The 18,733-nt window shown below is 43.0% G+C and overlaps 1 protein-coding gene across 5 annotated transcripts in view; it reads right to left on the reverse strand.

Annotated features, from left to right (window-relative positions):
* The window catches only part of nell1.S (neural EGFL like 1 S homeolog), a 328,272-nt gene that overhangs the window by 271,517 nt on the left and 38,022 nt on the right, over positions 1–18,733 (reverse strand).

Consider the following 18,733-nt stretch of genomic DNA (forward strand, 5'->3'; position numbering starts at 1 on the left):
GACACGGCAGAAGCCCCACTCTGGGGGCACAGGACCAGGCAGAAGCCCCACTTCTGGGGGCACAGGACCAGGCAGAAGCCCCACTTCTGGGGGCACAGGATCAGGCAGAAGCCCCACTTCTGGGGGCACAGGATCAGGCAGAAGCCCCACTTCTGGGGGCACAGGATCAGGCAGAAGCCCCACTTCTGGGGGCACAGGATCAGGCAGAAGCCCCACTTCTGGGGGCACAGGACAAGGCATGGGTACAGGAGGCAGCTGCTGGGGAGCCAGCACAAGTGTAGGAGTCAGCCAGTGGGGAGCCAGTCGCCGGGGAAGCCTAGCTGAAGCCATGGGCAGCGGAGGCTGCTGGGGAACTGGCTCTGGAGCTAAAGGCAATGGCGGCTGCAGGGAAGGCCCCACTGGAGCTGTGGGCAGCCGATGCTGCTGGGTAGGCCCCTCTGGAGCTGTGGGCAGCCGATGCTGCTGGGTAGGCCCCTCTGGAGCTGTGGGCAGCCGATGCTGCTGGGTAGGCCCCTCTGGAGCTGTGGGCAGCCGATGCTGCTGGGTAGGCCCCTCTGGAGCTGTGGGCAGCCGATGCTGCTGGGTAGGCCCCTCTGGAGCTGTGGGCAGCCGATGCTGCTGGGTAGGCCCCTCTGGAGCTGTGGGCAGCCGATGCTGCTGGATAGGCCCCTCTGGAGCTGTGGGCAGCCGATGCTGCTGGGTAGGCCCCTCTGGAGCTGTGGGCAGCCGATGCTGCTGGGTAGGCCCCTCTGGAGCTGTGGGCAGCCGAGGCTGCAGGGGAAGCAGTTGCTGAGGGGTAGCAGGCCCGGGAACTAAAGCAGACAGCTGAGGGGTAGCAGGCCCGGGAACTGAAGCAGACAGCTGAGGGGTAGCAGGCCCAGGAACTGAAGCAGACAGCTGAGGGGTAGCAGGCCCAGGAACTGAAGCAGACAGCTGAGGGGTAGCAGGCCCAGGAACTGAAGCAGACTGTGGAGGTATAGCCGGCCCTGGAACTGGAGCAGACTGCGGAGGGAAAGCCGGCCTGGGAACTGAGGCAAATTTATCTAGGAATGCCAACAGAAACTGAGCAGTATTGTAGATTAAAGGGGATTTACTGCTCAGTAAATTCTCGGCCCAGAAACGAGCTTCACCTTCTAGCAGGAAGAAAATGATCTCCAAAACTTGCTCGACTGGAGGAGCACTCAGAAAGTGTTTTTTCTCTGAAAGGAGCAGGACTTCCTCTAGAAAGATAGGAATTTTACTTGGGGAGCCATCACAGTATCTGCGGGTCAAAATAGAGTATTCAGTCTTTTTGGGAATCAGGTCAGAAGGCACAAGAACAGCCCTTGCAGACTCTTGTGGCCAGAGCATTCTGTCCAGGATCAGGTAGGGGGCGCTGTAGAGACTGAAGGGAAAGGGCGAGTCCTTGAGGCAGGAGCTGTATGTGCCTAGGGAACACTTGAAGGGAAAGCAGGAACAGGTTGATGAGGGCGAAGAGTCAGTCTGGATCAGGTGCAGAACAGGACGGAGAGGGCGAAGATCAGGACTGGACAGGAAGAAGAGGGCGACGACTCAACAGGAACAGACTGGACGGGGCAGGAGTGGAACAGGAACAGACTGGATGGGACAGGACGGTGCGGGCGTAGATCAGATCAAACTGGGGATAGAGTGCAGAGGAAGACTGAAGCGGATAGCAAGACAGGAGCAGAAGGAGACTAGAGTGGCTAGCAAGCACTGCAAGGACTGGAGCAAGATAGCAAGTGAGGAGAGCAAGAGAGGACTGGAGCAAGATATAGCAAGAGAGGACTGGAGCAAGATATAGCAAGAGAGGACTGGAGCAAGATATAGCAAGAGAGGACTGGAGCAAGATATAGCAAGAGAGGACTGGAGCAAGATATAGCAAGAGAGGACTGGAGCAAGATATAGCAAGAGAAGATCAGTACAAGGTGAAGTCAGGGCAAGGTACAGGGTGGAACAGGAAGCAGAAGTCAGGAACAAGCAAGGCAGGATCGGATCAAGGTCAAGGCTGGGAAGGTACAAGATAAGGTAAAGCAGGACAAGACAAGGACAGGCAGACAAGTCAAGGCAGAATAATAAGGGGAAAAGGGGCAAGCGCTAGAACTACCTAGTTAGGGGCGCTGCCGCAGTACTAGGAAAACCATACAATGCTCTGGCCAGGAGTGGTCTGAGTGCTGCCCTTAAATAGGGAAGAGTCAGCCCTGATTGGCTGATTAAGCTAGGCAGTAGCTGGGTTGGGGCAGTAGATGCCAAACAGGCTGCAGCTGAGCTGGGGCTGGAGAGGCCAATCAGGCGGCAGCTGGGCTGGGACTGCAGAGGCCAGGTTACACATAGCGAGCAACCCTACAGGCTGCTCATCTGGCCAAATGGTTAAGGTATCGAGCCAAAAACCCAAAAGTCCCTGGCTCGAATCCCAGCAATACCTGACACTTCCTGACTCCAAGACCATTTTCTGGATTAATGTTGTACTATAATCTTTAACCCTGTATTTTCTGTGTACCCCCTACCAGAAAACATTATGGCACAGTAGAAATTCCATGTATAAATACCCCAGACTAAAAGCTGAATAGCACAGACAAAATTTCATGTATAAATACCCCAGACTAATAGCTGAATGGCACAGAGGAAATTCCATATATAAATACCCCAGACTAATAACTTTTGGCACCCCGCCATTTATATTATTGAATTGCAATGATGATATAAATATGTAGAATACCCCCCAAAATACAAATGATACCCACTGAAAAGATATTTTTATGTACAACAGCCTCAGAGGTAATGGCAGATGACAACAAGGAAAGAGTTGAGGCTGGAATTCTTACGGGTCTTCTCCTTCCTGGGGGGGGGGAGCCATAAATTTCGGCAAAGCCCAACATGAAAATTCTTCCCAACAGGGCCTGTGTGTGGGCGGGAAATTTGAATGAGTGAATTGGTAATACTTCCTGCTGCGGTTCTGCCTACTTGCTTTCTCCGGAGTTAGTTACTATCAGGCTCATTCTCCCCTTTGCTCAGCTTTTTGATAAGCTTGTCGGCGGGAAATTTGAATGAGTGAATTGGTAATACTTCCTGCTGCGGTTCTGCCTACTTGCTTTCTCCGGAGTTAGTTACTATCAGGCTCATTCTCCCCTTTGCTCAGCTTTTTGATAAGCTTGTCTTTGCTCCAACGCAGCTCCTCGTCCGAAATAGTGATGATGTACTTACTAGGCACAATGTGGGACTCTCGCCCGTCCCAAGTGCTCTGATCAGGTTGCAGGATCCATCCACTTGCTCTGTGAGCGGGAGACATGCAGGGATTCCTGGTAGAGTCCTGCAATGGGTCGGGTACCTGCGAAATTATAACTTCCATGGCAAAGTGATACAAATCAACCCAGAACCGCCGGCAGCTGCCAGGGGAAGCCTTTCATGGGTGGAGGTAGCTGCAGAGAACCTCTCTGCTCTTGTAACCCCACCCCCTTCAGTCTGACACAATATTTATATCAAAAGGCAGCGAGACAGTCGGACAATTAAAAAAGAAAATGACAAAAAAAAAATTGCCTGCAGCTTAGAAAAATGAGTGTGGCAATTCTGGGGGGGGGGGCACGGACCTCTGGCACCCTGGTCCGAGGCCTATGGGTGGAGTTGAAGAAAGGACTAATATAAAGTAATATTTTAGGAAGGAGCAGACAGAAGGAGAGATCAGAGATAACGAAGGACAATGAAACAAGGGAAGGAATATTATATGATAAGACAATTGGTTCTGGCAGTGTGAGGCAGATATTATTTTTTTCAAACAAACACATCAAGAAAAAGATTTATCCTATATACTAACCGAAGGCCTATCTATGTCCCGAGTGGAGGGGAGGCAGATGCGCACGCAACTTCGGTTAGGATCTATGAGATGCGCGCGCAACTTCAGCCGAAAGACATAGATGCGGCCTTCGATTAGCAGATGTGCTGGAAGGTTAGGATCAGAACAGGTTAGGATCGGGGAGGCAGATGCGCTGGAAGGTTAGGATCTAGGGAGGCAGATGCGCTCACCGTCTCCTTCTGCCTCCCGCCGCCTCTTCTTTCCTGCTCACTCAGGCGGCGACCGCTGGAAGGTTAGGATCTAGGGAGGCAGATGCGCTCACCGTCACACTAGGGGAACCGGTTGCGTACCTGCACGAAAGTCTGTATAAGCGTCGGCCATCTTGCTACTCCTCTGCGACTTTGTCATCCGCCCACTGCCAAATCCGCCACTAAAGTCTGTATAAGCGTCGGCCATCTGCTACTCCTCTGCGAGTTTGTCATCCGCCCACTAAAGTCTGTATAAGCATCGGCCATCTTGCTACTCCTTTGCAAGTTTGTCTAATGGCGGCGCTAGCGTCACTCTAGGAGGGGAACCGGTTGCGTACCTGCACGAAAGTCTGTATAAGCGTCGGCCATCTTGCTACTCCTCTGCGACTTTGTCATCCGCCCACTGCCAAATCCGCCCACTAAAGTCTGTATAAGCGTCGGCCATCTTGCTACTTCCTCTGCGAGTTTGTCATCCGCCCACTAAAGTCTGTATAAGCGTCGGCCATCTTGCTACTCCTTTGCAAGTTTGTCTAATGGCGGCGCTAGCGTCACTCTAGGAGGGGAACCGGTTGCGTACCTGCGTGGGTGGGCATTTTTAGCAAAACGGGCTATATTATCTCCAAAAAATATTGATGTTGACATGATAAACAACCAAGTGATTGCATTACTTCCTGGACAAAGCTGTGTCTTTCTGAGTACTGACTGTATTGATTCTGAAGACGAAAGTGAGAAACTTAACTTCCCATTAGAATATTTAAACACTATCAACAATGCTGGATTACCACAACACAATCTTATACTCAAGTAGGAACAATAGTCATGCTGTTAAGAAACCTTAAGGGTAGGGGCACACGGCGCGATTTCGCCGCGATTCTGCGCTAAGCGAGTTGTCGCTGCGTTTTTTAAGCCGAAATAGCTTTGCTAACTTTGGCGCTGGCGTCAATGCAAATCGCGGCAAAATCGCTGCGCTAATTCACACGCAGCGATTCGTTTTCTATTGTCGTCCGAAGTTGCCTCGCTGAGCGTTTCCGGGCGACAGTAGAAAAAGAATCGCCGCGTGTGAATTAGCGCAGCGATTTCGCCGCGATTTGCATTGACGCCAGCGCCAAAGTTAGCAAAGCTATTTCGGCTTAAAAACGCAGCGACAACTCGCCCAGCGCAGAATCGCGGCGAAATCGCGCCGTGTGCCCCTACCCTAACACTAAGCAAGGTTTATGTAACGGTACACGGTTGGTTGTGAAGAGCATGAGACAAAATGTTATCAAGGCAGAAGTGCTTACAGGATCCCATAGCGGTGATACTGTTTTGATTCCCAGAATTGACCTTACCAGTTCTGACAGGAATTACCTTTTAAACTTAAACGACGACAATTCCCCATTAAGGCTGCATTTGCCATGACAATCAACAAATCACAAGGACAAACATTGGATAAAGTCGGCATTTACCTATCTGAGCCTGTGTTTGGTCATGGTCAACTTTATGTTGCATTTTCAAGAGTGCAGCATTCATCTGATGTTAAAGTCAAGATTTTAAGTACAGCTCACCAGGGAGAACTCATTCAAGGACAGGAGAACATTTTCACAAAAAATGTTGTTTATAAAGAAATTTTTCAGTAACACTTTACTACCAATAAACTCAAAATTTAAGAATTCTAATAGCAGATAGGTAATAACAAGCAATAGGCACAGATTCACTCTACATCCCCACAAATTAGCGTCGCCAGTTGCTGCCTGGGGATGCCGAGTGAATCAGCACCCATCGCATTTTGCTGCCTCACTGTTGTTACCATTCTTTCATTAACGATTCTTTAGAGAATCGGGGGTTTACTGGTTTCTGACTAAAACAGGGTCATATATCAGATAAAAAAAATATATAATGTTGCTTTGGAGACAAGCTGACCGCTAATGGATGGAGATAATCTCTGTAAGGCTATCTGGACCCAAAGAGCCAGCTGACAATTAAAAGTGAGATCGATATCGATAGAAAGAGATTTTCTTTTGTCAAGAACATTGTACAGAAACTCAAAAGAGTTCCCAATTATGGCTGTCTGTCTTCTGGATATAAACGCATATTTGTTTTGTAATTACCACTGGTTTATGGGCACAGCCTGAGATAGATCCAATGTCACAACAAGGCCCTGGCCTAGATTGCAGAATAAAAGCTCTGATTTATCTGAGATTTTTATTTTCAGTAGGAACGAATAGATATGGCTCCTGTATAAATACAAATATACAGAGAAGGAAAGTTCTGGGTACACAATAAGCTATACCCTCATACTGTACTGTCTAAGGGAAATCAATATGGCATCTCCTACCCATATGTATAAATACAAATATACAGGGAAGGAATGTTCTGGGCATACAGAAAACTCCAGCACTGTATTTTAAAATATATATTAAAAGTATAAGCAGAAGGATAACTACGTAATCCTATTTTTAAAATCAATCTGAGACGATCAGGATCACAGGCTCTGAGCACCAATGAGCAGATGCAGATTGTTTACTGAGCAGGTAAGCTCCAATCTGAAGAGAATTTCTTGGGATTTCTTTCTTAGTGTGTGAAAGGGAACATTACAAAACAGGAATGAAAATTTGAAAGGCTCAGTAAAGGAAATAAAACCACTCTGTATGTATTCCTCCCAACATTTTGGAAATAGAAAGAGGGATAAAAAGATTTGCAAACTTTGCTAATGAAGGTGAATTGCCCTTTAAGCTGCAAGTCACAGTTTCCCAAAGAGACCTGCTTATCTTAAATTGTTACAATTATTTATTTTGCTTATCTTAAATTGTTACAAAAGTATCTTAAGTGCACCTACCACATATTCTGGGCTCTCTGCCAAAAGAAAATTAAAGGGTTTCGGTCATAATTTTATGATGTAGTTTTTATCTCTAAATTACACTGTTTACAATGCAAATAATTCACTCTACAATATAACATATAATTACTGAACCAGCGTCACAAAAGACGTCTATAAAAGTTCAACACGGAAGTCAGCATTTCGGGACCCAGAAAGGGGGGGGGGGGTGCGAGGTTATTCAACATAAACCATGCCCACTTTACACAAATCTCCACCCTCTTTAGGTCCTCTCCTAGACATTCAGGAAGCAATAGACACAGCTGACTGTTCAGCGTAGAAGGGAAAAGTCATCAATAAATCCATCTACAAAAATTTTAATCCTGCTTTGTTTACCTTGCACCTTGCCCCATAGGTTGCGCTCTAAGGCTCAATTTTTTGCTCTGACTGGCACAATAAAACAGCACCGGTTTGATTGGGGCTACAGATAAAGGGGTCAGTGCTGGAAACAGAAAAGTGCAGAGAACATGTTTTTTACTTGATCTCTGAGCCTGAAACACAGACAAACTTAAAAAGTAGAGAAGAAACAAAATGCGCCACTAGATTTGAAATGGATTTCACCGATGCGAAAAGCAATTACAGCTGCTTTGGTCTTTATGCCCAATTGCATAGATGCGATATTTAAATATTTGTGCCACATGAGGAGTCAAGACACGTTCCAACCCTTCACAAACAAACAGCAGGTTTTTTTGGGGGTTTTTTTCAGAAGCATTTTAATGTCAGAAAGAATCACAGAGCAAATCAAGCATGGGACTAAAAGGCTTTAATCATAAGTCAGGGCCACAACTATTTCCCGAACATCACCGAAGTCTTAATAAATGCTTTTATTTCTTATAAATGCGCTATAGAAATATACGGCAGGGCAAAAACTGACTCTTCTGATTTCCGAAACTGCCCCGATTTACTTTGCTAAAAAATTAGCAAAATTGAAAAATCTCACAAAACGTATTTTTTCTCAAGGTATATCTCATGCCAAATGCAGTCAAGGGAAGCTTTTTATTGCAGTTTTTTTCCCCTGAACTGAAAAAAAACTACGCAAAATTCTACCCCTGAATTGCAAAAGTTTTCAACAAATTTCTCCACGAATCTGGTGAAAAAAATTTTCTCATCTCATCTCTATATGCCAGGTCAGTTAATGGGAACACATTTATGAACTTGTTGCATGACAATTTTATGGCAGTTGTTGAGGAGCCAACCAGAAAAAATGCTATTCTGGATCTAGTGATCTCTAATGACCCAGAACTTATAGCAAATGTGCAAGTCATTGAACCCCTGGGTAATAGTGACCATAATGTTATATCATTTAATGTCTGGTGCAAAAAACAAATATATACTGGGACAACAAAAACCATGAATTTCAGAAAAGCTCATTTTAGTGCCTTGTGGGCTGCCCTTCAGAGCAAAGATTGGGGCATTATGTTTACAGCTAAAAACACAGGACAGAAATTTATGTAATTTAAAATGAAATGAGGTCACCCATTCCGATTAAAAGAAAGAGGTTCCATCTTAATATTGGGAAGGGGTTTTTTTACAGTGAGAGCTGTTAAGATTTAGAATTCTCTGCCTGAATCAGTTGTACTGGCTGATACATTAGATAGCATTAAGAAAGGGTTAGGTGGCTTTTTAGCAAGTGAGGGAATACAGGCTTATGGAAGATAGCTTATAGTACAAGTCAGGAAGGAATTTTTCCCCCTCTGATGCAAATTAGAGAGGCTTTCAATGGGGTTTTTCGCCTTTCTCTGGATCAACTAGCAGTTAGGCAGGTTAAAATAGAATTAGAAGGTTGAACTTGACGGACATGTGTCTTTTTTCAACCTAACTTACTATGTTACTATGTTACATAACAGTCTTGAAACTGGAATTTAATTTCCTTATTGTTTTGATGTTTCTTAAAATTAGAGTCATCACTCTGAACCTAAATTATTTGTTTTCTGTGGTTTTGTAAGAGGAACCTTTGAAAAAAATAAAATGGAAAAAAAATACAACTTTAAGTGAAAATCAAAAATGAAGCCTTTCCTATATTAAAAAAAATATATACATGTATGGAACCTGTTATCCAGACTGCACAGAATCTAGGGTTTGGGGTCCATAATTTGGATCTCCATATCTTAAGTCTGCTAAAAATATTTTAAATATTAATTAACCCAAAAGAATTAAGTCTCCAATAGGAATTAATTAGATCTTGGGATAAAATACAAGGTACTGTTTTATTATTACAGAGACAAAGTAAATAATTAAAAAATATTGAATTACTTGTTCAGCTTTCTGGATAACGGGTTGTCGGATAACTGGACCCAAGCCATTGATGTAGAAACCTCCGCTCCCCATTGGTAACCCCACCAAGTTCCTTACCTACAGACAACATTGCTCATGTTGCTCATGAGCACCATCTGCAAAGATAATTTAATTGTCTTGAGCCAAAAATATCAACAGCCAATGAGTAATCCAACTGAGCAACTCCCACCTACCTGACCCCTTTAGTCACTGACTGAGTTGTCTAATTGAGGGGAGCCTGGTTGTTTCTCTGAACCCGCTGCAAATAAACTTGTTTTTTATTTTCCACATTGCCACGGTTTCATTCTGTTCCATTTCCATTAAGTCGTTTACGATAATGACTAATTCGGCAAAATTAGGAGTGCAAATTTACTAGGCAATTAGGAATTTTATTAAGCATATATTTTACAAGCTCAAGTTAAAACTTAACGCCAATTGATGGATTTCGATATTTCCTAAGTCTTCTTTCATTTAAGCAGAATAGAGGGAAAAGAAAATTTCAAATTTAAATAATGGAGAGGAAGTCGACTCAGGTTTCCATTGGGGAACTAATTTGTCTGTTTGGCTAAATATTTCAGCAGCGGCTCGTTCCTGCAGAAGAGGCAATTTGTGTGTTGAATTTGGATTCAGTAATGGGTGCCGAGTTAATTAGCTCGTTAGAATCCCAACTCTGTTCATCCGCAAAATTTTGGCTCTAAGTTGCAACTCATAAATTGCAGAAGTTCCTTGACAGGCCAGCGAACCCGCCCCACGGTAACAATGCTCAAATTATTAACATAATTGGGTCCATTTGAAAGATCAAGGTTGTAAAAAAAATTTGAGCCAGTTCCCATTTTTGGAAATATTTTTCATTACTTATACATTTTACTTATTAAAATTTAATTTTCATTCGCATGTTCTCAATTTTTTATTCAATATTAAACAGAAAAAAAGTTTAGAAAGTGCCTTCCCGGATAAATATAAAAAAAGAAAAACACAAAATAGGAATTCTTGCACACTCAGCAGTCTAAGAACTTTATTCTGTTGAAATAAATTGTTTTCTAAATATCTGGCATTGAGGGAACATCTATTTTTAATTTCCGCACTCTACGGATTTCAATAAGTCATATTTTTGTTTTCTGCCCAGCTCCGTTGTTTAGATAAAGATTTTTTTTCTGACTGTGCAGGAGAAACAGAAAGGGACAATTTGACATCTCACGGTTCATTTTTTTAAACTTTTTTTTGGAACGGAGCTCCCTGGTTTTAATCAGCGGCTTTAAACTAAAAAGACTGATGGTCCAAAAAAGATAAAAATAATGATGAAAATATGGCCTGTGCTACCAGTCACTGTGATGAATTTTTTGTCTCAAACTTCTGTGAGTACAGTCATCTGAAAGACCTTAAGGTGACCATATACTGACCAATCCTGTAGTAGAGTCCTGCATCGGGTCGGGTTGCCATGAAAAGGTTGGGTTTCTGTCAGAAAATCCTGATTCCGTGAGCATGTGTGTAGTCCGTAGGTACTGTGTGGGTACCCAGCTAAGATGCAAGACCTGGCCCTCCCTACCTCACTAGCGCTAGAGGGAAATTTTTAGTTTGTTTCCTGCCAAATAGGCACCAGTGATGTCACTTCTGGTCTACAGTGACGTCTCACTTCTCATTTTGCGGTCCTGGGTAGGAAGATATGTTTAAATGTGTAGGGTCTGGGTTGGGTAGCGGCTCTGGTAAGAGGATGTATTGGGTGGCGGGTGCGGGTCAGATGGGTCAACACGGTTCCTTCTGATTAGACTCGTGCTGGACTCTATCCTGTAGTATCCAATTGATGACCCAACTGATATCCATGGTACAAGGGTATTGATAATGATTGTCCTTGGAACACACATGTACCGAAATCTTGAGTCTAATCAAAGGGTAGGAAAGTAAAAAGCATGGCATCTATCCTTTTGGACAGGATTAGTAACACAATGACTTTAGGGCCAACCCCCCTTCCTTAGATGCAGGTGGGTTCCATATCTAATATAAATGGGTAACACTAAATATATTTTCTATATCGCTTCCATAATAGGGATGTGCCAAATCCACTTTTTTGGAATTCAGCTGAATACAGAATCATTCAATAAGGGTTTTGCCAAATGCTGAACCAAAGCCAAGAGGCCAAGTAGCATTGGCACTCAAAGCAATATTATTCCTTGCCACTCTCTTCCCCCTGCTCTTTCTTGCCCTCACCCTCGCTTGGTCTTTCCCTCAGCTTGTTGAGACCAGTTTATTGCATCCTGAGTAGACGTGAGGAAAGACAAGAGCCTAAAAAGTTGTGTTTTCTCACTTAGGTTCCATGTGTTTAAGTCCTTATAGAAGTAATTTGTGGGCCTCTAGTTTTCTTACTCTCTGTCGTCACCTGCTTTAGGAAAGGTCATCAATATAAGCATCATATAAAGGAGTGTTTCACCAACTTCAGTTCATGGGGGGTGCTGTCTGGCCAAGCACCAAACCACCAAATGACTTTTTTTTGTTTGCATAGCTAAATTGTAGTCAACTGTAGTCAACTGCTATTGACTATGATAACCAGGAAAGGCCTTGGTTTAACAAAAAGAAATGTGAGAGGCTAGTGTAGAGAAACTGAGTGTACTAGGTCCAATAATACCCCCCTTGCTCTTACCTCTTCCTTCTGAGCTTGCTTGGGACTTATTACTTTGACAGTTAATATACCAATTATCTCCACCTCTCCCCTTGTAGTCTCATCTAAAGAATGATTTAAGCACAATAGAATAATTGGAGTCGGCTTGATATTTTATTCATGACAATTCCCTTCAAACACCATATTTCAAAACTTCCCCCCCTCAAAAAACAAATTCAGCTTGTATTCAAATGTTCTTCATATTAATATTCCAGCCTCCTAACTGAGATGATGTCTTGTTTTAATTATTGTGTCGGTTTAATGGGTTTTCATTAAATTAGAGGATGGAGCAATTACAGAGGTGAGCAGCTATGTTTCAGAGGTAAGCTCCCTTGACTTGCCAACAAAGCCGGCTCCGGTAAGAGTGTAACGAACCTCTGTACAGAGAGGCTTAGCATAAAACTGTATTAATGGGGGAGGCTAACATGTGATGACGTTATCAGTTTGAGACTGTGTTGCCTGGTGTTCATGCAGTTTCCAAAATAAAATGCAACAAGGCTCAATAGCAGATTCTGAAAGCATGGGGAGTGACTGGCTGAGAACGATACAAACCCCTTTTTTTTCATGAGTGACAAGGTATTTTTCGACCTACACGACTGTAGACATCTTACTGCATTATCAATATCCATTTCAGAAGCATCAAGAAATGTCTTTCAAACATTTCCTCTGAATCTTACCATATGTTGTTGTTTTGCTTTACTTTTTACATTTTATTGGGGGCAGTAATTTGTGCATTATGTGAACAGCTTGATATGACATTATATGAGCCACAATTAAATCCTCATGCATGCACCTGGCCTAGGTGACCCTTGTTGTATTAGGGAACTTGGAGGAAGGCATTATCATTTTATATCATTTTATTTGTCCATTTATACAGATTTTTACCTGTCATTGGTGGTCCATTCTCCTTATTAATTAATTTTATAAACATTATTAGAGCACAAAAATAGACCATAAACTTAAAAAAATGGCAACAAAACGCAACCCAACAGTATTTTGTGTTAAAATAAATCCAATACAATTCAGTAGGAACAGCCCCCTAAGTTTACTTACAGCCTGCACAGACAGATAGCATAAAGGTAATTTTATTTCAGACTTTATAAGCAGCATGAATCATTTTGGGACCAAAAAGCAATATAGCATAGAGTTCTGGGGACAGGAATAAATGGGCCTCTGGCAATGCAGAAAGGTAGTCACTGGGATTCTTTGACTTTTAATTTAAAAACCAAATAGAGAAGCAAAGCTGGGACATCATCAGTGCATCTAATGTGTATTTTGTACTATTCTATGTCCTATCCACCAAAGGGCCAATGGAACTCTGGAAACTCAGGATGAATGGATTTTCTTCCCCATCCTAAAAATAGCCTAAATGAAAGCAATGGGCCACATCCTGTTCCTTATTATGGAAAAAAATAAAACTTCAAGTTCCTTAGTACTAGAGGCAAAAGGCAACTTCCCTTCTCCAGAAGGCAATGGGAAAATTCTTCTTTATTTCTAATCAAGATTATGAGCAACTTCCTTTTACTTACGTCTTACGACTTGACTTGTTGTTCCTTACTATCAAAGACAATAGGCGACTGACTGTTCCTTACAACCGAGGACAAAGGCCATTTTCTTGTTCCCTACACCCAAAGAAAATTTTATACTTTCTGTTTCTTACAATCAGAGACAGTGGGCAACTTCCTGTTCCCTACTACCGAAGACAATGGGCAACTTCTTGTTTCCTACAACCAAATGCAATGTTCTATTTAATGTTTTGTACTACCAAAGATAATGGGCAACTTCCTGTTTCTTAATACCAAAGACAATGTTAAGCTTCCTGTTCCTTACTACCAAAGACAATGGGTGACTTCCTGTCCCCTACTACAGAAGACAACTGGGAAACTTCCTGTTGCTTACTACCAAAGACAATGGGCGACTTCCTGTTCATTAAAACTGAGGACAATGGCTAGCTTCTACTTTCTACTTCCTTACTATCAGAGGCAAGGGGCAACTTCCTGTTCCTTATTACCTAAGACAATGGGCAACTTCCTGTTTCCTAATACTGAAGACAATGGGTGACTTCTGGTTTCTTACTACCAAAGATAATGTTTTACTTTCTATTTCTTACTACCAAAGATACTGGGCAACTTCCTGTTCCTTACTACTGAAAAAAATGGGCAACTTTATGTTCCCTACTCCTGAAGACATTGTTCAACGTCCAATTCCTTACTACTGAAGACAATAGGCAATTCCCCGTTGCTTACCACTGAAAACAATGTTCAACTTCCTGTTCTTACTACCAAAGACAATGGGCAACTTCCTGTTCCTTACAACCGAAGACAATGGCCAACTACCTGTTCTCTACTACAGAAGACAATAGGCAACTTCCCGTTCCCAACTACCAAAGTGAATGGGCAACTTCCTGATACTTACTACCAAAAACAATGGGCAACATCCTGTTCCCTACTACCAAAGACGATGCCCAACTTCCTTTTCTTAATACCGGGGAAAATGGGCAACATACTGTTTCCTACTACCAAAGACAATAGGTAACTTCCTGTTCCTTAATGCCAAAGACAATGGGCAACTTCCTGTTATTAATGGTAAAGGGCAATGTCATATCCTGGAAAACTGGGAACAAGCTGCTTATGGTACTCAGGAACAAGGTGCAAACAATAGGAAAAATGATTTTACCCATGGGGTAACTAAGCACATACCTACCCCACCCCATGTTTGAATGTTTTTTGCTTACACATGGCCAGGGTGCCCTAAAGCACTTCTCTAGAAGAGCCAAATACTTGAAAACAGCCTGAAGATACAAAACAACATAGATTTACTTTATTTTAGAAATTTATCAATATTGTATGTGCAGTTTGTGACTTTATTATGGAAAATGTATATACTGCAATAATCTGCAGTTGTTTCTCTGCGAGAACCATTAGGATCTCATTCTTACTGGCTTTTCTTTATTCTAACCTTACAGATTTATACAGTCTGTATCCGGTCCCCTGAATAATATCAATTGGTTCGATCTTATCTGATCCCCATTGTAAGCAGCAGTCTCCAGGCACTCTTTATTGCAGCTGAGATTTTAGCTATCTGTATAACAGAGCATCCTGTCCCAGTGGCTGCATAGATCCTATCTGATCTCAATTGGAAGCAGCAATCCTGCACTGCTTTATGGCAGCTGAGATTCTAGCTATCTGTATAACAGAGCATTCTGTCCCAGTGGCTGCACAGATCCTATCTGATCCCCATTTAAAGCAGCAGTCCTGCCCTGCTTTATGGCAGCTGAGATTCTAGCTATCTGTATAACAGAGCATTCTGTCCCAGTGGCTGCATAGATCCTATTTGATCCCCATTGGAAGCAGTGTTATATCAAAAATTAAAAAGTGATATGGTTTTCGCAAATGGATTTAAAATTTTAGTTCAGTGAATAAATCAAACCGAGTGAGTAAATTCTCACGCCCACGCTGGTCAAGCAAGTTCCATTCCAACTGCAAAATAATAATTATAACGCCTCTCTGTTTGGAAAATTGCATTAATTTGAGTCACATTTCATCTGGGAAGCTTTGATCTGAAAAGGGCTCCAATTTCAGGGTTAATCGACACCTGGTGTACATGCGCTACATTCTAAATGAGCTGGAAAAACTTGGTGTAGCATGCGGTATTAATTGAATTATTTGTAACATAGTCAATTATATAATTAGTACTTCTATAGTGATTCAAAGAAGTGAAGAGAAGGGAGGTAGAATGGGAAACGTAAAGTCTGCAATTTGTTCAATGTTAACCAAGGGATAAACCCCAAATCTACCTTAACCCAGATCAACTAAGGGAAAGTCTTGTATCCGTTGTGCCAAACTTCTACACATGGCTAGGTTACAGTCACCCTGTTATAGTTCCTGGGTAACCAGGGCACAAATAAGCATTCACCCCAAGTCTCCCCGTAACTGGCCTTCATGCTGGGGCCCCTTAGCTCATAACAAGGTTACAGATATATAGAAACATTGGGGTAACAGTCACCCTGCTATAGTTCCAGGGGTACCCAGGGCACAAATAAGCACTCACCCCAAATCTACCCCTAACTAGTCTTCAGGCTGGGCCCCCTTAGCTCATAACAATGTTACAGATATATAGAAACATTGGAGTAGCAGTCACCCTAATGGCATGAGCAAGTCAGTCTATGTGGATGAACACTGTGGCCGTGGCTGATGCCAACACTGGCCATGGCCCTGGCACCTTTGCAGTAAAGCCAATAACGTCCTTGATATTTAAATCCACAGCAGAGAAACGAGCGTCAGAGGCTCAAGCGACAGACCTTATGAGCAGAATGAATGATGCACATTATCCGCGATGCCAAACGTGACAAGGATTTATACGCATCATCCTTTAAAACTCACGCTGGAATTGTGTTTGATTGCGAGATACAGAGCTGCGAGGTACATTCTGGAAACCCAGATTTGAATCATAGCTCTCGCTCTCTGTTGCCGCACTTATATGAATCGTTTGATCTCAGCAATCGTTCCTTAGAATAAACCCGCTGGAAGTCTTTGCACAGTATCACTAACATACACATCACCTACTTAGGAATCATGTGAGTAAATCAAATTACTCGTTACTTGCTAGCTAATTAGCTTAAAGATTGCTGTCTGGGGTCTGGGGCTGCCACCAGTTGGGGGAGGCGTGGAGTTGGGACTGATATTGGGCACCCAGTGAATTTTAGGCCTAAAAGGAACAATCTAGTATTCATCAAAATATAGGCCCCTACTGGGGCTCTGGCTAAAAGACCTACTGACTCCTATTGCGGGGGCAAGTATTTAGTTGTTGCTGAGAAGAGCAGTTCCGTCTGACACTTTAAGCATCATTTATGAATGTATTAAAGCACCAAGTCCTTAACTCTGATCCCCGAGGCTTCCCCACTAGTAACATCTTCTGCTCCAAACCTTCCCTGTTATTACATTGTTCCCTTACTCTTGATACAAGGCCAATAAATCTTTGTATCCCAGTTGCCTGACAGTCAGGGCATGCTCTATACCAGTGGTCCCCAACCAGTAGCTCGTGAGCAACATGTTACTTTCCAACCCCTTGGATGTTTTTCCCAGTTGCATCAAAGCAGGAGCTTATTTTTGAATTCCAGGCTTGGAGGCAAGTTTTAGTTGTATAAAAACTAGAAGCACTGCCAAACAGAGCCTCAATATAGGTTGACAATCCACATAGGGGCTACCAAATCACAGTACTTATTTGGCACCCCAAGAAAATTTTTCATGTTAGTGTTACTCCCCAACTCCTTTTACTTCAAAATGTTGCTCACGGGTACAAAACGTTGGGGATCCCTGCTCTATACAATATTCATAACTAAACTACTATTGCTTTAACGAGCAATGGCTGTAATTACTATGATGGCAGTTAGAAGAGGAAGGATTAGGGTTAGTGTTACAGTGGTAAGTGAGCTATCAGATTTGTTCTTGGGGGTATCCATGTAGCTGGAAAATCAGACACTGCCTGGAAAGGAAGCCTGTAGGACACAAGGTTAATATTAGTCAGGGGTCTTAGCCGCAACCATTATTTTTAGAACCAACAGATTGTGCTTCTACTGGGAATGCTGAAAATGAAAGAAGGAAGCCTCGGACCAGGCAAGAAGATTGAAGCCCCATTATTTAAAAGCAAGCTCCCGCACTTATCTCCACTTGATGCATTTTTAAAAGCAACACCGAAGACAACCGGTGAATCCAGCCTGGCACATAATATTACCGCCTCTCAAAAAGGGAGCCTGCCTGGCTTGGCAGACAGAGTTCAGCACAATGATATGGTATATGTTTTTGAATAAGGTGTTTTGGGGGGGGGAAAAACTCCAATAATCCAATAAAATAAAAAATAAAAAAAAAAGATTGAGCTTCTGTAACCTGGGAAAGGGGGAAGTTAAAAAACTAGGCTAATAAATGGCAAAGGTGTCCCCTTAATGTATTCCAATAAAAGCCGCGGAAATCTGTGCATCTGCCGTTATTTTAGCATTAAGATGATTCCTCCCTGACTTTGCACTGACAGCCCATTAAGCTTAACATTGGTTTGTCAGCGACTGTATTTAAATGAATGTGTAGACTTCATAAATCATTTCCCGGCATCTATTCCCAGGGCACCAAGGAATCTAGCACCCAAAATAAAACAAACCAAATTGGTTCACACCTACAAACCCACCTCCAGTTTTATACAAGATCCGCTGGGAAACAGAAATAGACTGACAACTTTTGGGAACCTTCAGAAATTCTAAAAATGTCCTGATTTATGGAAAATGTCTACAGATTGTCAGTCATACAGTAATACAGGTATTGGACCCGTTAGCTGGAAATCCATTATCAGTGGCATAACTACCAGGGGAGCAGGGGGTGCGATTGGGCCAGGGCCCGCACCCCCTCAGGGCCCCCCCGGCAGCTCACGCGCCACGATTCCCAGGCGGTTCCAGGTGTACGGAGGGGGGCGGGGGGCCAGGAGCGCGTCCCGGGCCAGGAGCGCATCCCGCGCCAGGGCCCCCCCCTCTAGTTACGTCACTGTCCATTATACAGAAAGTTCAGATTCACAGAAAGGCTGTCTCCCATAGATTCCATTTAATCCAAATAATCTAAATTTAAAAAATTAATAATAATAAAACAGTAACTTGTACTTGATCCCAACTAACATATAATTAATTCTCATTGAAAGCAAAAACAGCCTGTTGGGTTTGTTTAATGATTACATGGTTTTCTTTTAGACTTAAAGAAGAAAAAAAAACCTTCATTTAAAAAAAACCTACCCCTTACCCTACATAGACCCCCTCCCTCTTCCCCATCAGCCTAGCTGCCCCCCCCCCGGGCAAATGCCCCTAACCCTTTACTTACCCCTCCTTGCAGATCCTATCCAGCGGAGTTTACGCCATCTTCTTCTCTTCTGTAATCTTCGGC

This window comes from Xenopus laevis, chromosome 4S (assembly GCF_017654675.1).
Source record: "Xenopus laevis strain J_2021 chromosome 4S, Xenopus_laevis_v10.1, whole genome shotgun sequence".
NCBI classification, from domain to species: Eukaryota; Metazoa; Chordata; class Amphibia; order Anura; family Pipidae; genus Xenopus; species Xenopus laevis.